We start from the raw sequence: 23393 nt of genomic DNA, 5'->3' as shown, positions 1-23393 counted from the left end.
CACAGAGCACCGGAGCACTCGCACTATGGATTTTTTGATGTTTCGTTTGTTGGGTTATCGTCACCCCTCTCTCCGGAGAGCAAAGACTGTAGTGCTGGCTAGTAGTCGCCATCCCTTCGGGGGAAGATTGCGGTGGGTTAGTAGGCGTCAGCCGAACACCCTAAAGACTTGGACCCTCCTGCGGCGTCAGCTGCACTAGGAGGGAACAGGATGGACGTCGGATTCCTCGGATGACGACGTCGATGTAACAGCAGGACTCCAAGGCTTCGGCTGGAGAGGACTGCTTATGGCACGGACTGGCCTACTCTCCGGAGCGGACTTTGTCACAAGTTTTGAGCACCTGGTCTCACTTGACCATGAGCACGGTTTTTGAGGTGGAATCACTTTTTCACCACCCGGCCTACAAAAAAAAAAAAAAAAAAAAAAAAAAAGCTGTCTGTGATCGCTTCTCGGCCTTTTGGCTAAGATCAAGCGAGATGAGTGGTCCTCTCGACCTGCACAGCTATGACCAAATGCAGTACTATCCTACATGGGCTCCAGTAGGAAAGGTCTGTGGCAAGCATTTGGCCCTCTAGCTAGTTGAGAGGTGGTGTCCAGGCCCAGGACCACAGAACCCCTGAGCCTCCGGGCTAAGGGGGGATGGCATTCGAACAACCAGCCCTTCGGGGCTGGGGTGCACCCGCACAACCCTCGAAAGAGGGGATATGATGTGAACTCCCTTGCGGGCCTCGGGCCAGAGGGAGGAAGAGACGGATGTCCTGAATCCTAACGGAGGAAGGCATCAATGTCCCTGGAGACCTAGGCTTTCGGGCTGAAACCTCCAGGGAAACTGGGCACCGAGGGCGGGTCTGACTTCGGTTGGACAGTCCAAGGGCAAGCTCCCTATCCACTGAAGTGGACTGGGATCCGATGAGCGAGAGGGTGGACCCTCTCGGGAGGGAAAAAAAAAAAAAAAAAGCTGTCTGTGGGTGGGTTTTCTGGCTATGCACCTTAACCCTGGCTGTGCTCAAAGCTGTGACCATGCAGCAAGCTTAAGCCTATAGGGAACCATGTTAAAAATGTTTTTTGAAGCAAAAAGTGGCACTGTGTGCTCATTTGCATGTCATTTCCCAGAATCCCTTGCTGCAGTGGAAGTGCTATGTGCTGGGGGATAATGGTGAAAGGCGGGGTTGCAGACCTGCCTAAGACATGCAGATGAGCATACAGTTGTATTTACATTTGCATATTTGCTTTGCTGTGGAGGGTTTGTGTCACTTTTTTTACTCACCATAACTTAACTCAGTATATATATATATATATATATATATATATATATATATACAAATACAGTTAATTACAAGCTTGTCACGGTAGCTTATGACAGGCTGTAATTTACACCAAAACTATATATAAATATATATAGGATTTTTACTGTTTTACTACTAAGCAGCAGTCCCATTTAGCACAGCAATAAAGTGAAAGCCTCTATTCACATGTCAGTTTAAATTGAAGATGTGTTTATCAAATTGGTCCCTGAAAGCTATTTTTTTGTGACAAAGAACAATACAAAATGTAACTGAATATGCAATTCTGCTTTTGCCAGTAGTAACCACAAACAATACTGCAAGATATTACAATTCTACAGCAATGGGAACAGAGTAGGTTTTACACAGAAATATTTCTGTATGTGGGGTGCAGGAGTAACTCAGTGGTAAGGTCATTGCCTTTGAAGTGGATAAGCAAGGCTTAAATCCCAGTGTCAACAATTTCTGCCACTTTGGGCAAATCACCTTTTCTAAGGAAAAAAAAAATAAGGTGTTTTTAGGTCGCACACCCCAAAACAGGAAAACTCAAAATATAACACTGCTCAGTTCCCTTGTATTATTTGTCCATGGAATGTATGTATGTATGCATGTATATACTGTATATACAGTGGCAAGAACAAGTTTGTGAACCCAAATGATAATTACAAAAATTTCATATTTTTTCCATGATTAACTTCTTGAATCAAAACCAGTCTTATCTTAAATATCCAATCGGGTTTATGTTAACCAATTCCATGTCTTTTGAAACAAAATTATGAATGAATTAGTCAAACAATGATTAACTAATGAGTCAGGTTATGTGCAAAAGTAAGTGAACCCCTGGTTTTATCAGCTAAATTAAAGGGGATAATTAGAATCAGGTGTTTGAATAATTAGGTAGATCTTCAGGTGTGAATTTGGGATGCGCCACCCTATATAAAGATCAGAAACTTTGTGAGTTTGGTCTTCACCTTACAGGTGTGTGAAAAAACATCATTCCATGATCAAAAAAAATCTCTGAGGACTTCAAAAAAGCAGTTATTTATGCTCATAAATTTAGAAAGGATTACAAAACTATTTCTATGGATTTGGGGCTCCACCAATCCACTGTCAGGCAGATAGTCTACAAATGAAGAAAGTTAAAGAACAGAGTCACTCTACCCAGGAGCAGTCGTCCTAACAAAATCTCTCCAAAACAACCCAACAAATCATCCAGAAAGTAAAAAAGAACCCCAGATTAACATCCAAGAATCTGCAGGCCACTCTCGCCTTGGCTAATGTGTTCATGACTCAACTATCAGAAAAAGACTGAACAAGAATGGTGTTCATGGAAGGATAACCAGGACGAAACTACTGCTCTCTGAAAAGAACATTGCTGCCCATCTGAAGTTCGCCAAAGAGCAAATAGATGATCCAAAAGACTTCTGGACCAATGTTCTCTGGACAGACGAGTCAAGGGTAGAACTTTTGGCCTCAATGAGAAACGTTATGTTTGGTGAAAACCAAAACTTTAGAACAGAAGAACCTCATTCCAACTGTCAAGCATTGTGGTGGGAATGTGATGGTTTGGGGCTGCTTTGCTGCTTCTGGACCTGGACAGCTTGCCATCACTGACACAACCATGAATTCTGCATCGTATCAGAAGCTTCTAAAGGAAAATGTCAGGCCATCTGTCTGTGAGCTAAAGCTGAAATGAAAGTGGGTCATGCAGCAAGACAATGATCCTAAACATACAAGCAGATCTACAAAAGAATGGCTGCAGAAGAAGAAATTGGACATTTTAGAATGGCATAATCAAAGTCCGTACCTTATTTTATTTTTATAATTCCCTGTACTGTATTCTTTGTGAAGCGCTGAGTACACTTTTGGCGCTATATAAATAAAGACATACAATACAATACCACACAGAAAGCCCCAGTGACTTTAATTAGACTTTCTGTGCAGTAGCAGGTGTTATTACACTTTATAGAATAGGGCCTGTAGTGTTAAAATAAGACCCATGGCAATATATATATAATTTAAGCTATTTGATCGCCCACTTGACAAAGCATAAATTACTGTTATTTAATAACAATCACAGTCCAGCACCATTATTTGCCTGTGGCAATTTGATTGTGTTGAAGCGACGTGACCTAACATTCAAAACACTGCAGTGAATTGGCTGCCATTCAAATCGCACTACTCCCATCTACATCCTTCCTGACTCGTATCAGCCCAGGCAGACCTTGGACAGAAAGGCATTTGTAATGTGGTCTTTCCTGAGAAAGTGAAGGAACTTCTCTGTTTGTATTGAAAAACAGAAATCAGGGATGTGATGATAACCAATCAGAAAGATGTATTCTGTTTCAATCTCATATGTTCTTATCTTTAATCAACAGGTGCCTCATGGACCAATTTTCCAGGTCAATGGTAATCTGTTCGCTAACGTACAGAAGGAGGCTGCAGGTGTCATGGTGGTTTAAAGAATGTAGTTGTACTGTGCTTGATTTAAAACATTTTTTTATATTTATTAAACATTAAGGAAAAACTCATTTGGATGGACTTTTAGAACAATGAAAGTAATATTTGAGCTGTAACCCACTGGGCGTCTGCAACACAAAATGCAGCGAAGGGGTTGAAAAGTCCCCTAACCCTTTGCAATGCGCATCTGGCAGTGAAATGTTTAAGGTTTATTATCTATGCGGCCATACACTGGAGAGCTTATCCTGCACTGCATTGCGTCTACTGTGCCAGCACAAACTATTCATATCTAAACACAAACAAGGGCACAATTTGTGAAATGCACTCTGCATGTAGTGCCGGGGGGGGGGGGGGGGGGAGGGGGAGGGGGGAGAGGGAGGGAAAAGGTGATTGTCAAACCCCAATAAAAAAAATACCTATTTATGCACCTTATATTATTCTGTTTTTTGTTTGCTTTGTAGAGGGATTATTCCTATCCATCTCCTACTCTGAGTTTTCTTTAAATTACACGTACTTTGATTTACACAAATTTAACAGGACTAGTAGCAGCCATCTATTATGTCACATAATAAGCAGCCCAGTAAATTCTCACAATTTGTGAGTTTCACGAATTAATGCTCTCTTGCGGTCTCACGCATTAATGCTCAGCCTCACGCATTAATGCTCGGCTTCGCGCATTAAGACTCTGTATCACGGTCTCATGAAATAAAGGCTCCTCAGGTTCTCACCCATTAAGGCTCTGTCTCACTGTATCACCCATTAAGGCTCTGTCTCACGGTATCACCCATTAAGGCTCCGTCTCACTGTCTCACCCATTAAGGCTCCGTCTCACTGTCTCACTCATTAAGCCTCTGTCTCACTCTCACACTAATTAAGGCTCTGTCTCACGCACCAATTCTCTGTCTTACGGTCTCACGCATTAAGGCTCCTTCTCACAGATTTTGGATCCGCTGCTCCAAAGGTAAAAAGGGGTATCATGCAAATCTCATGCATGTTTGAGGCCCCTTCTCACATACGGCATTCAGGAAAATGAAAACAGCTCAGGTGCGCTTAATTGCTTGGCACCAGGGGGGAAAAAGACAGGAGCTCTCTAGCCTCTCCTCAGGGACCACAGCCACACAAGTCATTTGCAAACACGTATGAATATACATAGCTTGCACACCTGAAATAGTATATTCATTAATTGCAAAAAATAAATAATTAAAAGCACCCCCCCCCCCCCCTTGTTTTGGCTCAGTGTCCTGATGAGAGGATTGAGAACCACACAGTTAAAACTTTTTTTATTTTTAATATAGCAGATTAAAGTATTGCCATTTCAACTTCCTCTGCTGCAATAGTAGACAATATGTAGATCGCCTCCAACCAAGAAAAGGGTAAGAATCAGTGACATCCACAGAGCAAGAGGCACCCTTCAACACATTATGCAGTATAACAAATCTAACAAGTGCTTTGCATCTATGCATATGTGGTAGTTACTGTATTTTCTCTGGGGAATAAAAAGAAAAGCAAGGCAGGATTGGTGTGAACTAAAAATGTAAGATTCAGGGTAGATGGCAAACAGCCAACCTGAATACAAGCATGAACACACGGTTTTATTAACTTTTACATAGAAAAATGCCCTAAGCATTTAAACATTGAACTGGAAAAGACTCAAGTATTGTGTTATGTTTAACACAATAGCATATTTTGAGATATGTGGCCTATATTCCCACAGCAAAATGGTGTAGACCAAAGGTTATATTATAATTAAATGTTGTTACTAAAGTAACAAAATGTTCTATTTAGAAGAAAACATGTACATCGTAACATAAACTTGACAATATGACTTGAGATGGAAATATCGCAAGGCATCCAGGAGACGATTAAAGATACAGTATTCTAAAGTGTTCAAATCCCAATCAAAATTGCTCAAAGCAAAAAGTTCACCAACGTTTATTTTGAAGTTTACTAGCAAAAAAAGTTCTTATAAGCATTATAGCTCATACTGACTAAGTGATATTCTACCACAAGACACATTGTGGCTCTGGAAGACACTATAAAGCCACTGACTCTGGAAGACACCATACAGCCACTGACTTGAATACTTGGTTGTAAGATGCCTTCCAGCAGAATACTGCTCAGAGGGACCCACCACAACATTAATCCATCTGGGACACGATTGTTGTGGTCGGACACGTAAACTTGAAGCTTCGCTACATCTGTAGAGAACATTTTCACATGTGGAGTCCTACAACAAAACTGTAGAAACTCAAGCATGTAATACCCTGAGGATTAACATTTCTACAGATCGTTATAGAAGACCTCATCCCCTTTAGGCATGAAATGTAAGCTGTGGGTTAGTGCTTGACAATATCTTGGTGTACTTTCTTAAAAAGGATCATGACGAGTCACAACATCCTCCTAAAGTCATGATAAACTGATATAAAGCAACATATTCTGAAACACACAGCATGCTGCTAACACTTGGCATATCGTCCATGCCCCATGGGAGGTGGGTTTTCTGGCATTTAGAAATGCAGCAAAAAGACTAATACAGATATATGCTCACTCATAACTTAAATACTGTAGCTTAATATGCTTACATTGCACTTTGCATGAGCAGTATTTTGCAGTAGAAGGAAAGAATATGCCAGACACAAATCTTAGCCATTTATCATATGTTCCGCTGAACGCCTCCGGAGACAGTGACACTCTCTGGACAATTTCCTTCACTACAAATTTATTCTGACCCGCTTCAACTCTTTCCTGCCAAACAGTGTTTCTTCACCTCTCTTATAAAACATGCATAAATCAAACCCACACCACCTCTTCTCTGTCATTGACACCCTTGTTCGACCTCCCGCGACATCTTTCTTCGCTACTTCCATTACACCACAAGACGACAATTATTTCAAGTCCAAAGTGGAAGCCATCTACAAATAAATCCCTTCCTTTCTATATTCCCCTTTCTAATCCTCCTCCATCCGCCTTTGACTCCTGCTGTTCTCCTCAACCTCCACTACATCAGTTGCATCCAATTGCATGCACTTCTAGTGCCTGGACGCTTCACTTTTTTCAGATTTCAGAATTTGTTAAATTACTGCAGAGTGTAACATAACTTTTATCCTCCACAGACAAAAAAACGCATATACAGTAGAGTCGGTTATCCGACTTTCGGTTAACTGACACTCCGTTTTATCCGACTTCCCCCCTCCCTTCTCACTTACCACGCTTACCGGCGGCAGAAGAGGAGGTCTGAAGACCACGGGAGCAGAACAGGAGGAAGACAGCTGGAGGTGGGAGAAGAGGACCATGTCAGCGGAGAGAAGAAGTTGAGACAGTTGACCGACATCTGACTTCCGGTGTCTGCAGGTGTTACAGCACGTTCCTCCCTTGCCATTCTCCTGTGCTGCTCTGCTCCTGCTCCGATTACATGTCGTCTCCTGCCACTGCCCACTGTCTCAACTTCTTCCCTCCGCTGACATGGTCCTCTTCTCCCGCCGCCAGCTGTCTTCCTCCTAGTCCGCTCCCGTGGTCTTCAGTCCTCTGCTGCCAGTAAGCCTGGTAAGTGACAAAGGGGCGTGAGGTGAAAATGTCAGATAATACTTTCTGTATGTATGGTATTGGCCCCTTTTATAAGTGAGACTCTACTGTACACACAACACAGGCCGGTTCTCAAGTCTGGGTTTCTAATACCCACTTTCTAGCCATAAAATAATAAGGTCAAGACTAAGACACAAAGGGGCTTATTCTAGTAGCTCTGAATTTGTCATTGCCAAACCACACGTTTTGGCCTGTTCACAAGAAGCCGAATGAAATGTGTGAGGGGAAAAAAAAAATCGCATTTTCTAATGTGCTTCTATAAACAGTGAAAAACCACCCGATTGGTACTTGTTATAAAAGCGACATATGACCTGAAGGTGGTGCTAACTCCCTCCAAAGCCCGAAATAGGGCTATTGCATGGTTATCGTCATCCTCCTCCTCCACCAAGCAAAGCCCTATTTCAGTGTTTGGAGACAAATCACAATTCCTATCTCAGGATAAAATACAACCTCAGTGCTATACCCACAGTGATAACGATAATAAATATATGATAAATACAACCTCAAACAAGAATAAACGGTGATGAAAAAAACCATGTATATTATGCGTGAAATGAGATACAGGGTGTTTTACCACCTCTACTTCTGAAGTCCTGCAGCTGGTCTCCAACAGTTGGTGCACAGTGCAATATGTGAATTGAAAATACAAAAAGAAACAGTGTAAAATATCAGACAATATATATCTTTCACTTCCACATGATAATGGACATTTGTTAGTGAGAGAATCCAATATGAGAATTAGCAATCTCATGGATTTTGTGTACCCAAGATGGTTGTATCAGATTTAAGAAAAAAACTCCCTTATTGTGGAAGTCTTCGTTAGCATACTTGAGCCCAGGGGAGCGCAAACTTTTGGTGCTACGCCACCTTGTCATGCCTACCCTGGTGCTCGCCCCCCCTCCCTACCTTGGAGCTGCGTCAAATGACGCTGCGGGGTCATGTGACATCATGTCACATGACCCGCGGCGTCAATTACGCTTGTGATGTCACGTCACATGACCCGCCGGCGTCATTTGACGCGCGTTGCCATGGGACATGTCACACAGCCGTCTGAATCATGGTAAATTAGAGTTGCAGAGGCCTCACACAATCCTCCGGCATTTAATTGAAATGCCTTGGGGAAGAGGGCGGGGCCTCTGCAACCGCTGTGCCCCCTCCCCCCCCCAGAAAAATCTCCTGCCCCCCCTGGGGCTCCTTTAAATTAGGCAGACACACACATAGTGCTGTATATCTTGATAGAATTCAATGCTCCTTTTGTAGCCATGGATTGCAATTATGCATGTAATAGTGGCATCCGTGACATATAATGGGAAGAGAAAGCAACATAGCATAGATCCACTAAAACAATGTATTAAAATGAGCGCGCAAACTTTTTTTGCGGCGCCCCCCCAGCCTTACCTTCTCCGTTGGCCGCCCCCCTCCTTACCTCGCGCGGTGTCAGGGTCGTGTGATGCCACGTCATCTGACCCACAGTGTCATTTGTTGTCACGTTACCATAGCAACTGTGATGTCACATGACCCTGCGGCGTCATTTGACACCGCGTTGCTATGGTCACGCGTGCTGAAGCCAGCAGAATCCCGGTCAGTAGAGGTTGCAGATGCCTCGCGCGGGGAGAGAGCGCAGGACCTCTGCAACCGCCCGCGCCCCCCCAAAAAAATCTTGCGACCCCCTTTGCGCACCGCTGTATTAAAACATATAAAACAGACACCTGGAGTGCCACTCACATATTCTCCATTCTTTTGCAAGTTGTGTAAAATCTTATACGGTTGTTGACGCTCAGGTCTTTATTGTGCTGGTCGTCTGTAGTCTGCATTGTCGCTGGTGTCCGCGTGTTGCTGAGGCTTGAGCAGTGGCGTCGATGTCCACACCACCCCGTTTCCTGGTTTCGGCTTGGCTCAGCCGTGGCTTTGTGACTTCACACGTTCGCGTGCTGACGCTCGCTGCTGGGGGGCTGGCTGTCCGAGTACTCTGCTCTGTCCCGCAGTCAATTCTCCAATCTCGGGCTCTCTCAGCGATCCAGCTGGTCCCAGATCGATACCGCAAGCAAATACACACGGGCAAAAAATGAGAATGTTCACCCTATGAGTTTCACGAGTTGTCTCGCTTCCTCAGGGGCATAATGTCCACAAGGGGGGATACCTCCCTGATAAAGTGTTTTCAATTAAAATCATAATTACAGACAAATGAAGGAATTAACTATTGAGATGCCATTCTTCCTTGAATGAGAGAAACTTTTGAATCCTTTACTCTGTTGCTCCAACAATATAATAATCATAAGGAGGAGTACTGATTATAATATTAACTATAACCTCAATGACTTGATTACAGTGACATATTATACCTCTAAACGTATAATGGATGGTATTCTAATGAGAATTTAATGAATTTACCCAATAGATTCGGATGATAGCAACATGACAATTGCCTGCTTGCTAGCTGTTAGAATCATACCAAGTAGAATTTATAACTAAATGGTATAAAGTAATTATGATTCAAATGTTGGAGCATAACAGATAATACAATCCATAAATCTCCAATATATAACAATCCTGTAATATTAACAACCGAAAAATTACATCACAGTCGTTTGGACATATATCAATGTCTATTGCTCGTATCAGGGGGATCCACAATGGGATATGCCACAAAGACATATAACTTTGGAGGCTAATATTACAATTAATCTATGTCAAGACTCAGCAACACTCGGACGCCAGCAACCACGCAGACTAAAGAGGACCAGCACAATAAAGTCCTGAGGGTCTACAACTGTATAAGATTATACACAACGCGCAAAAGAATGGAGAATGTGTGAGTGGCACTCCAGGTGTCTGTTTTAGATGTTTTAATACATTGTTTTAGTGGATCTATGCTATGCTGCTTTCTCTTTCCATTATATGTCACTGATGCAACTATTACATGCATAATTGCAATCCAAGCCTACAAAAGGAGCATTGAATTATAGCAAGATATACAGCACTTATGTGTGGGAGTCTGCCTAATTTAAAGGAGCACTAGTGTGTTGATTATAACTGCACTGCATGATACAGATGGGCTAAGGCAGCGGTGCGCAAACTGGAGGGCCCGCCCTCCAGGGGGGGCGGGAAAATTTGTAGGGGGGTCGCGGGTGGTTACAGAGGCCCTGCTTTCTGCCCCACAGCATTTAAATAAAATTCCGGGGGAGGCGCGTGAGGCCTCTGTAACTCACTTACCTGCTGTCAGCCGGGTCTTCGGCGACGCGTCGCCATGGCAGGGGTCATGTGACGTCACATGTCACCATGGCAATGTGCATCAAATGATGCGGTGGGGTCAAGTGCGTGACTTGACGTCGAGCCATCGGTAGAGGGGTGTGTGGGAGCCGCAGCTCAAAAAGTTTGCGCACCGCTGGGCTATGGTATGCTAACAAAGACCTACACAATAAGAGTGTTTTTTCTTCGATCTGATACTTTTTGGAGCTATACTTTTGCGAGTGCAAAAAATGCGATTTTAGTAATACTGCCCAGATTTGTCCTGCGAGAATGAAAACGCTTCTAAATAGGCCTTTTTCGCACAGTTTGGACATGTGAAAAAGGCTTACAGAATTGCGAAACATTAAAGTTTGCTTCTAAAGTAGCCATTTTGCATACTGCAAATACTGTTTTCACTTCTGTCCACACTGTTGATGCAGGGACCATCCTGGTTATAGGAATCCTGCCTATAAATAAGCTGGACTTCCTAAAGTAAGTTGCCAGAGCATGGTTTCATATATGTTCCTGTTAGTCTCCAGCTTATTCCTGTTTGTTTCCAGCCAGCCTTGACCCCGATCCTCTGCCACATGCCTTGACCTCTGCTTGTGACCCCAACTTTGCTATCCTCTTTCGGAACTCATTCTCTCAGTTCAGGTCAGGTGAACTTATATCCTGCCTCAGTCAAGAAGGTCCGCTTCCTGTTGTGAGACTAGTATCGTTTCAGAAACATTGCTAAGATATGTCCCTTCCTATGTTCCACTACTACTAAAACACTAATGCCTGCCCTTGTTCTCTCCCATATAGATTACGGCAACATTCTATTATCTGGCCTCCCTACTTCACACCTCTTTCCTTTACAATCCATTTGAAACGCTGCTGCCCGAATCATCTCCAGCTCTTCAAGGCATGTATCTACACTGTACTTCTGACATCTTGAACTCTCTCCTTTTGGCTTCCTACTAATTTCCATATGAACTACAAAATTCTCCACCTTTCTTTTAAGGCTCTACACATCTCTGCACCTCCATATATCTAATTGCACCCTCTTATGCTCAACCCAAGGTTGTCTCATCTTTGCCCTTTTACATCTACAGCCCTTTCCCCTCTTAAACCTTTTTCACTAATCTCTCCCTACCTATGGAACTCTCTTCCACTCAATATTCTTCAAGCAGCGTCACTTTCCAAATCCAAAGCCCAGATGAAAATCCACCTCTTAAAAGAAGCATCTCATTAAATGATCTATGCCTCTACTACGGACTCCGGGTGCACTTGACCTCCCTTGACTGCATTTTTAATAATGCACTATTACTCCTACTGTGTCTATAAGCCTCCTAACATACCACTTAGATGCTAAGCTTTCAGGGCAGGGTCTCCCTTTGCCTCATGTTGTCATTTACCTGTTGCATTTATCCCCATTGTCTGTAATTTATTAACCTTGTACTGTAATTTTGTGATGCGCTGCGTACATGCAAATAATGCTATAAAACAAACATTATATAACACACATACAGATGGACAGTCATTACTGCCTTCAAGGATAAAAAAAATACAAAAGACTCTGATTATACTCATAAATCTTGTATATCTAGCAGTCAACCTTTGTCTAGTCACTGACACCATCATGCAAACAGAGACAGCAGCTCACTATGGAAGAGCAAGATAATCAGGCAGCAATTTGACTACAAAACCAATTAAGACTTGTTTCTGGTCCTAGCTACACACACACTGGTTTAAGGTACTGGTGCTTTGAACATACTAAATGTATGCAATGTGTGAAAAGAGGATAGACATTACACTGAGATAGTGCCGATGTTGGCATTGTTGAATACTATTACTTAAGTCAATGAGGTTTCCGTGAAATAGTGCCCTGATCAACACAATCACTATCAACTAAATAACCCCCATGCATTCAAACCATCACAGCCAGACAGATTGTGGTTGTGATCCAAGTAATAGAAGGCATTACTGAAATTAGGGACATTACTCAACAAGTGAACAGCCCACAAAATGAATGACTGACTTTTATGCAACCATCGAAAAGGGGAGTACTTCAATACTTCATCTGTAAAAACCTGTCCAGTGTCAGAGGGTCAGTGGAACTAAGTACTGATATTCCAACTTTGCACCATATTAAACCACTAGCGTGATCATCTTTGATGTATTAAATCCCTTTCTGAAACTTTCAGAGTTTATTGTATCAAAGCACTTTTTTTAAACAATAATAGATGCATGAAAATGGTTTAACTGGTTAACTCAATTGTGTAATCTCAATACAATTCAATAAACATATTTAACACAGTTTTGTTTAAAATGCTGTATATTTAACAATTTTCCTAAACCAATGCCAAATACTGCATGGAATGGGACCAAGTCCCGACAGCATTTCGCTTTACCTGACTTACCTCAGAGGCGAAACGGTCAACGGAGATTTGCTCATGGTGAAACGGCCGTGACCAAATGTTCTAGACCGAATACTAGATACACAAGGAAGAAAGAGTAGAGGCTCCATGGATTTTATAAATGCAATAATTTATTGGAGCCAAATAAAGTGTCCAACATTTCGTCTGTCACAGCAGTGGCCACTCCTTGGCAAAGCTGCTGTGAAAGCCAAACGTTGGACACTTTATTTGGCTTCAATAAATGGGAGGAATTACATCATTTACTGCAAATATGACGTACAATTTCAAAGTGCGGGGAAAGTTTCAGGTGAGGAGAATCCTGCTTGTGCAGCAAACACAACTAAGGCTGCAGTTATAGTGCTGGCTATGGCGACTGTGACGTCACGCAGCGCCGTAGCAAGTACATGCAGTCCGTTGCGGGTGCCCATAGTGGGCACGAATGCACTGCAGAGCAACGGAGCAGTCGCGATCGCCGGTAATCAAAGGATTTTGACTTTTTAGGAGATTGCCGCGTGACGTCAGCAGCATGTGAGCGGTTCAGCCAATGAGGGCGAACTGCTCACGGCCACGAATCCGCCACGCCCCCCCGGTTGCCCTCTCTTATATCCTGCACCATACGCAGGAATCGCTATTACAACGGCAGACTGATGTCACGCGGTCGCATCGCCTGCACTATAAGCGTAGTCAGAGAAACAATTTCTTCAAAGTACAGGTCTCCTCTAAGACAGTGAAACAATGTACATCTCTACTCACAAGTTCATAATGCAATTCTCCATTTAATGTGACAGCCAAAAACAGAGGAGGAGGAACGTTTCAGGTCCCATATGGGACCTTTCATCCACCTGATAAAAGGTCCATATGGGACCAGAAACGTTGTTTTTCCACTTTTCTTGGCTGTCACATTAAATGGAGAATTGCATTATGAACTTGTTAGTAGAAATGCACTTTTTATCTTTATCCTGGAGGAGACCTGTACTTTGAAGAAATTGTTTATAATTTACTGCAACACAGATATCCGCATGTCATGTTAAGGCTACTGTTGTGCCCCTCCTCAATTTCTTACTACAGTATTGCTTAAGACTATTCCACGGTGTCAGCTTATCGCCTCTTTCGTGAAATACGGTACGCCAAAATCTTTCACCAGAGATCCAAGAATTGTTGGTTTTTAGGCAAACAGATGCTGTCTGCATCTGATGCATGCCACAATGTGTTTAAAACCAGACAAAGGCCTTTTAACTGCAAACGTTCTACAATGTTAGGTTTCTTAGCACTTATATTACCAATAATAGTCAAGTTTTTATATTTCGTACTTTCCTCTGTTTACCTTGGATTTTAGTTTTTTTGTTTGTCCTGTGGGTGTCAGTGCCTTTCAGAGTTGTACTCTTCAAATTATTCCCTTATGTATGGACAGCGGCTTCTTGAATATTCCTGCACTACAGGGCATTTTGACAACTTTGGCTCAAACACATATAATACATTTATTCAATGTGCTAAATTGTTGTTTTAGAAAAACTGCCTTCTTTTCCAAGAAATAAAACAGCAGCTGAATACTGAGGCTTTGAATTACAAGTTGAATCTCTTGCAATTCAATATGCTAGCACTTACTGTAGGAGGTTTGTGGGCTAGAGCACAATGGTGCCACTGTACATCTTTTCATATGAGAGGGCAAGCTCTTCTGTGTCTCCTATTGTACTGCTTGTGTGGTGGGAGACCTTCCACAGTGCTGACCTGTTCTCATCTCTTTGTAACTTTGTTGGAGATGCAGAAAGAACACCACCAGTTCCATGTATAACTCTTATTGTTTATATGCTTGAGTATCCAACCTCAGGCATAATTACTGTAGGTCATTTTTGTCTTGAGAAACCATCAGTAGAACTTCATCTATTAATTTTATTATCTTATGTAACTGTGAAGTCAGTGAGCATACAGTACTAAAAAAAAAAACTAACAAACTACAGTCCCCAGTCCTTTGTTTTATAAACTCTTATTGCTCTTTTCATCCTCATAACATACTCAGATACTCTTGTGAAAATCTCCAGTAGTTTTAGAGTTTAAAAACAAAATGTATGCAAGATATTTGCCTTCCTCTGGATTAATATAAATACAAGTACAGGATGGGTATCTTAGTCAACTAAATTTAACAGAGAAAATAAAATAAAAATGTAAAAATCGGTCAGCTCAAGACAACATCTTGGGGAAAAACAGATACAAACCCTTATTTAAAAATGTCTTTAAAATACTTATTATTCATAAGTATGTGAACATGTGTAAAGCTCATCTGTGGGAGATTGGCTGCATCATAGTGAGATGATTTTCATAAGGTAAGGTAGGGTGTGTGTGCTAAAAATAAAAACATCATATGGTTCCAAACTTTCTATATACTGCAGCGTGGGCGCTAAGGTCAACCTGGTTAGGAACTACAACTCTGCCATATCCTCCTCTCTTGAATTACATGGCCCGCTTTCTCTATGCCATCCTCTCCCTACTAACCCTGGCTAAAATTCCCACACACAGATGCTGCATTCCTCCACTCGTTCCTCTGAACACCTCTGGAGTAATTCTCAAACTCTCGCAAACTTCCTTCACTACAGATGTATGCTATCCTGTTTCAACTCTGCCCTGTCTCAGGCTAAAAAAACCCCATACTTATCTTCACTAATCAACATGTACAAGTCTAACCCACGCCAACTGTCTTTGACTCTCTACTCAGGCCACCCTCAGCTGCCTCTTCTTCCTCCATCTCACCTCAGGACTTTGCTGTCTATTTTAAGGAAAAGGTGGAATCCATACATCAGAACATTCCCTCTGTTTCCTCTTCCCACCCTGCACCGCTACCTAACTCTCCTCCTGCCTTCCTTAACTCTTTTGCCGCTGTATCAGAGGAGGATGTGCACTGCTGATCTCCTCTTCTCCCTCTACCACGCCCTCTTTACCCTATTTCCTCCCATCTCCTTAAACCTCTTGCTCCTACTATAATCCCTACGCTTACACACATTTTTAACTCCTACCTCTACTCTGGTACCTTTCCCTCCTCCTTCAAATATGCAACAGTTATATCATTACTCAAAAACAGCAAGCTTGACCCTACCTGTCTTTCCAACTATCGACCTGTCTTCCTCCTGCCTTTTGCCTCTAAACTCCTTGAACATTTTGTATTCTCTCGCTTGCTCCACTTTCTCAACACCTATTATCTCCTAGACCCTCTACAATCTGGCTTCTGCACTGCTCACTCCACTGAAACAGTCCTCATTAAAATAACCAATGACCTCCATGCTGCCAAAGACAGAGGTCATTACACTCTGCTCATATTACTTGATCTCTCTGCAGCATTTGATACCGTGGACCACCTTCTTCTTATTCACATTCTCCATACTCTTGGTATTTGTAACAAAGCTCTATCCTGGATTTCCTCTTACCTCTCCCATCGTACTTTCAGTGTCTCCTCTGCTAACACCTCCTCTATCGATCTAACACCTCCTCTATCGATCTCTCTGTGGGAGTACCCCAGGGGTCTGTCCTGGGACCTCTTCTCTTTTATCTGTACACACTTTCTCTAATCACATCTCTTGGGTTTAAATATCACCTCTATGCTGATGACACACCAATTTACTTGTCAACCCCCTGCCCTTACATCTGCTGTACAGACCAAAGTTTCTGAACGATATCATCTCTGCGATATCATCCTGGATGGCCCGTCGCCGTCTTAAACTTAACATGGCAAAAACAGAGCTCCTCATACTTTCTCCCAAGCGTGGCCCTACTATCTCCTTCCACAATGCTGTTGGAAGTACTATCATTCACCCAGTAGCCCAAGCACGCTGCCTAGGGGTCACACTCGATGCCTCTCTCACATTCAAAACGTATCTAAAACCTGGTAGTAGGGCCAGGTTTGGGAGGAAGTATGAGGGGCTCTGTTTTTGCCATGTTAAGTTTTTCCTCTGCAATATTAAAAAGATACGCCATTTCCTCTGTTGTTCGACTGCTTAAACTCTGACTCAGGTCCTCATTCTCTCCCGTCTCGATTACTGTAACCTCCTGCTGTCCGACTTTCCTGCCTCTCACCTGTCTCCACTACAATCTATCCTAAACGCTGCTGCCAGAATCACTCTACTCTTTCCTAAATATGTCTCCGTGTCTCCCCTGCTGAAATCACTCTCCTGGCTTCCTATCAAATCCCGCATCTCACACTCAATTCTCCTCCTCACTTTTAAAGCTTTACACTCTTCTGCCCCTACTTATATCTTAGCCCTAATTTCTCACTATGCACCATACCGACTCTTGTGTTCTGCTGAAGGACGTCTTCTCTCTACCCCCATTGTATCTAAAGCCCTCTCCCGCCTTAAACCTTTCTCACCTCTGGAATCCCCTTCCCATAAATACCTGATTATCCACCATTAAGACCCACCTTAAAACACACTTGCTTAAAGAAGCATATGAGTAGCACAGTGGCTAATATCATACACATGATACATAAAGCTTGGCCCCTTGCAGACGCACTTACCAGAACTCCCTCCTACTCTCTCTGTACGTTCTTTCTACCTACCAATCAGATTGTAAGATCTTCGGAGTAGGGACTCCTCTTCCTAATTGTTACTTTATGTCTGAAGTGCTTATTCCCATGATGTGTTATTTGTATTATTTGTTATTGTCACGTGTATTACTACAGTGAAGCGCTATGTACATTAATGGCGCTATATTGACAAAAATATATATGATGTGGTGGGTTTGGGTTCTGATCTTACAGGGGCTGTGTCTGTTTGTACATTTCAATTGGTAATCAATTTGTAGGTTTGTGACCCAGCCTCCCATGTTTCAAGTTTGCCTATCCCACCTTCTAAATGACAGTTCTGGCTGTGTACCTGTGTAAGTCCAGTCTATTAAGACAACTCTCCCTGCCTTAGAGAGGTTGTGTGACCCTTTTACAGGTGCAGCAGTGTTACAACCTACATATGGGCTATACCGTGATGGGTTGTAGGCTTAAAATACTTTGGCCAAAGAATTGAATTAAATGACCCTTGCTTATGAGACGATAAACAGATAAGTATTTGACTATATCATTTGTCGTGTTGGATGTAGCACTGGTTTTTTTTGTCTTTTGTTTTGGTGTGTGAAATTAATCCACGGTCACGAGGAGCTTAAACGGGGGTTTCAGGTGGGTTCATCTGCTTTAAAGACAGTGACATAGTATCTAGGCCATTCATTCTCTCTTAAGTCCCTCATTTTTCCTATGTGAGTTTTCCCTTTATTCCAATACATGTTGCTAAATGAGACTGTTCCATTGAAATGCTTCTACATGTACAATTTTTGAAGAAGCCAAATGGTAATTTCATTTGAAAGTAATCAATGTGTTTTTTTAGTTTAATTGAGGCCATAATTTATAACCATTAATATGCTTTGTGACATGTATGTCTAAGATAATAAGACTGGGCCTGACTTTGTGAATATCTAAAAGTACCATAGATACCGGTTTGCATAGAACATCTGTTCTAAACTCAGGTAGACAACACTGACTATTCATTTACGATATAATGACACTTGGGGCTTACATTCTGCTCAGACATCGAAGAGTGTAACTATACTTTTACAATCAAACCTTGGTGTTATTGTGTACTTATCACCAAATACAATGATTTCATGTGGTAACGCAAATATTTAATTGATAGAATAACTTTTATAGTACACGTACAGTACTTGGGAAATGAGACATCACGGCATCACAAATTGTTTGAGAATATTGCGACATGGACCGTACTAGCTGCTGCAAAAAACAGCAGGAACACCAACACCCTACAAAACAATTCTTACAAGGGCCATAATTAATTTTATAGCAAAGGTATTGATTGCAAGAAGTAGCTTCCGCAGGAGAAAAACAAAAACAGCTACATTCTGATGTGAAGAATTATTGTCAAGGAAATGTAAATCCATACAAATAGCCTAAAATGAAAATACATTCGCAATTAAGCCGATGAATGCAGAACATATATGTTGCAGTGGGAAATATCCAGCCATAATATTAAGTCCAAATATCACACAGTAAACTCGTGTTACATGTCATTTAGGATCCAGATAGCCATATTTATAGGATTGTTTAATCTGCCAAATGTGTCTGAGTTTTCATTTTCCTTCTTGTCTCAGGATGATGGTCTCAGGATGATGGTGACTAGATGCACCAGTCAAGCCAGCTGGGACTATTGATAAGTTTATCTGCTCTAAAGAGTCCAACAATTACATTCCCAGTAGGTAAACAATCAAACGAAAAATGTAAAACATAGCATGGAAGGAGAGTCCAAGTGGCAGTCATTTAGCCTATTTGGCGGCTTTAAGGAGAAGAATACCAAGCACTTTGCTTTTTCATCAGAACCCAATGTTAGTTTGCATTACAATGCTGACATTTTGGTTGCCTTAGCAACCTTCACTGGACAATAAAAAAAATACTCGGTACACATAGAATAAATGTGTAATACAACTCACCCAGTCAGTCAGATTCACTGGGGTTCATCTTGATCATGCACACGCAATGACCTAAAATCTAGCGACTTTGAAAAGTGAGTAGTAACCACATGGATGCTTCAAAACATACAATGTGTTTATTAGCCTGTACTGAATATCCTGCAGTATGTGGAGGTGACAACCAATGATCAGGCTATTGCAAAGTCGGAATGCGTTACAACGGTAGCATCCTGGTTTGCTTTACTTATGAAATACCCTACAACAATTTATTGGTCATTGGGTCATCATATTTTACAAGGCCAGCTGTAGCTTTTGCCCTAATATATGGTCATTTATTTTTTAAATATGCACGTGGGCACAAAAAAATCAATTCTATGTTGAACATTTGCTCATTAGATGGTGCAAATTAATGTCCCACCTTTCAATATATATCAAATAGTCCACGGTCCAGTTCTTTTCTTAATTTATTCAGAGACAATAAAAAACATCTTTTACAGCATCGTTTCAGTCAATTACATCATTCAGGCATATAGAATTGAGTTATAGAGTGAAGAATCCTTAGCTTGGTTGTTCTTAGCTTGGTGATAAATGATTCTGAATTCTATCAATACAATCTTTATACATTTTCCTCAAGCAATCTTAACATAGCAATCACCTATTTTTCTTACTGTCAGCTCAATCTTCATAGGCAATCATCAACATTAGAACACTTTTTCTTCATTTAGCAATATTTACATTGATTTAGAAAACACTCTTTGTGCTGTCACTATGTAACTATAGTAACTATAGAATTAACTATGTTCCTTATCTTTTAATACCTCTCTCTATTGTATTGTTTTACTAACTATTTAACGAACGTTTGATTCCAAACTCAAGACCATATACTATTCAAGTCAGCAGAAATTAAACAGAAATTAAACATACCAAGTTTCATACAAAATGGAAATGAATAAAACAAGATAGATTCTTAAGTCACATAAAACATTTCTACACCTGCCTGTCTTATGACTGATTTATCGTCTTATCTTTGCAGAGGCAGCTAATAATTTTCCTTAACTTCATACTAAATTACTTATTTTAACTAGTTACATGCTGAATATATATGTATATAGACAATATAACATCTGTATTATTTAAGCTTGAAATTGTCCTATCTTCATATGTGTACTACCCTAATTGTGACCAGATGGAGATCTAACTTTTTATTACCTGGTTGTAGTAACATTTTGATCACATATCTATCGGTGATTAACTACTTTGGCTAGCTACAGTGGGTTATATTTTGGTCTTGGTCTTCAGACCACTTCTTTCTCTATCAGAGACAGTAACCTCGCTATATGATGCTACATGTGCAACCCAATTATCATTGAAACAACAAAAACATTATGTTAACCTTTGGAGTGCTTATTGGCTTATTGATGTTGGAGAAAACGTCATGAGTTGCACCCTGGGAGCCTTATGACCTTATTCATGATCAGAAACAAAAGAGAAGGACAATCTTCTTTTCCGTTCCTGATGTCAGGGACTGATCACCACACTACTAATCATATGACCTGAAAGCTGGAAGGTACGCAGAATCGGGTGCCACAAACCTTCCAGCACTGGAACGGTTAAAGCATTCATTCCAGCTGCTGTTTCTCCAGCTTCCTCCTCACACACACACACACACACACACACACACACACACACACACACACACACACACACACACACACACACACTTCCCCCCTCTCCTCTCTCACACACACACAACTCCCCCCTCTCCTCTCTCTCTCTCTCTCTCTCTCTCACACACACACACACATTTCCCCTCTCTCCCTCCCCCATTTTCCCCCTTACCTTCCCCCCACCCCACCTTTCTCTCACTCTCCTCCCCTTGTCACTCTCCTCTCTCCTTCTCACTCTCACAATTCTCCCCTCTCTTACACCTCTTCTCTCTCACACTCCTTCTGACACTCCCTGTCACCAAACCCCCTCTCCCTGGGCCCTACCTGTGGAGTGGGGGCAACGGTTCCATCCGGGTAGTGAAGTGAGCCCACCCAGGCTCATCTGGCACGGGAAGTTTGGTCCAACTTCCGGGATCGGAAAGCCAGGCCCAGGACAGATGTCCCTGCTATTACCGACCTCCCCCCCCCCCTGTCGGCGGGTCTGGTCCTGGATATCAGAGGACTACCAATGGGCTTGGTCTATAAACATGCTAAATTAAGCCCAGGAGAGCCTCTCGCACTGAATGGGTTGAACTGAAAACAAAAATAATTAAACAATGTTTATGATCATTTAGAACAGAAGTTGTTTTAGTCGTGGTGACTTTATCCCCCTCTGCGCTATGGGGCCATGTCATGATTGCTTAGATTGTAAGCTCTCCGAGATAGGGATTCAATTTCCCATAGCCTGTTTTTGTTTGTTGCGTTATTGTCTTATAATTCCCTTTTTTTAATTGTCTTTTTTGTAAAGAAAAAAAAAATGTAGCCAAAAAGACCGAACACTACTTCCCAAAAGGTGAACAAGAAATTATCAAACAAAGCAAAAGGAGAGCCTTCCCATTAAAAAATGAAGCTAATTTATTATCAGCATGGATGCAAGCAACATACACAAGGACACAGGCCCCCACCTACGCGTTTCGAGTGTCAGCTCTTTATCAAGGTGTCTTTTTTGTAAAGAGCTGCATATATAGTTTGCTCTGTATGAATAAAAGTATACGTACATACATCCAATGACTGCAGCTCTGCGGGTACTACGAAGGTCCATCTTTTTCATAAAAGTAATTGTCCAAAATATCAGACCAGCGGAATTAATAATTTATCCCCTGGATTAGATGGCTCGTATCAGGAAGTATCTTTACAGACAGATTATGTGAATTATCTGTTTGTTGTGAAACAGAACCAGCAACATCACAATCACAGATATATATATTTACATACATACACTATATATATGTATAACACCTGACATGTTTTTCAAAAAAAGTGTAAACATACACGTATATACTCTTATACTCTCTCTCTCTATATTTTTTAATTACTTTAATACGCATATAGATTAAATTTTTTCCCCTGCAAACTAGTTCAGTGCATTGCATCCTGCTACTTTTTGAAAATGCACTGGAACAATCTGCCAATAACTGTGGAATTTGCAGCAGCAGCAATCCACCCAGAAGCCTACCGGCTTTAACTGAGAAACGGGCAGATCTATAATGCTTCATTATTGACTTAATGAGCTGTTAACGTAAGTGCTAACGGGTATCTTCCAAGCTCACTAACGCAGTATTAAGGCACTTCTTATTGCTAAGACGGCCTGGCGTTAACTTTAACGGCCATTGGTGTTAATGATATGCAAAAGCTGTGTGGAACACCACAACACAGCAGGCCTTTAAAGGTAACGCTGGTTATTTTAGGTCATGGCCATACCTGGCGTTGGGTGCTTCAAGGCTTCCAGCACCTAAGGCCACGTCCAAGCTTATTGCGCGCGATCAAACACATTACAGTCTATGCGAACGTCAATAGTGCGCACGCACGTGAGTGATGCACAGCTGTTTTGTCGTGAGACAAAATTTTTGATTTTGTCTTGCGACGGGCGGGTCAAGTGAGCGGTTCGCCCAATGAGGGCGAACCAGCACCGTGACGTCATCGGCCACGTCTCCGACACGCCTCCCCATCGCAAGGATCTGTAGTCCATAGATTACTCGGCTGACAGGCGTGCGCGCCTGCACCATGGACTCGGTCTAAGGCTAAGGCCCCGCTCCCTCAGTCAGCGCGCCCGCACTGCAGACAGGCGGGGCGCTGACAGACACAGACCGCGATATGCGGTCTGTAGGGAGTGGGAGCCGGAGCAGGAGGTGGGCGGGAGGGGGCGTGGCTTGAGCGGAGGGACCCGCTACTCCCCCCCCTCCCTCCCTCCACGGGCTCGGGCTGCAGGTGGGAGCCGCTGCGGGCTGCTGTAAGGTAAGCAGCTCCCTCCCCCTTCTGCCACAAAAAACACACACACATACACT

At 42.2% G+C, this 23393-nt stretch overlaps 1 protein-coding gene across 4 annotated transcripts in view; it reads right to left on the bottom strand.

Annotated features, from left to right (window-relative positions):
* Nucleotides 1–23393, bottom strand: part of RASGRF2 (Ras protein specific guanine nucleotide releasing factor 2) — a 331487-nt gene that overhangs the window by 279720 nt on the left and 28374 nt on the right. The gene's annotated exons all lie outside the window — the stretch shown is intronic.

Source organism: Ascaphus truei, chromosome 1 (genome assembly GCF_040206685.1).
Source record: "Ascaphus truei isolate aAscTru1 chromosome 1, aAscTru1.hap1, whole genome shotgun sequence".
Taxonomy (NCBI): domain Eukaryota; kingdom Metazoa; phylum Chordata; class Amphibia; order Anura; family Ascaphidae; genus Ascaphus; species Ascaphus truei.
Note: the sequence above shows the minus strand (reverse complement) of the source record. Positions and strands in the feature narration are given on the sequence as shown.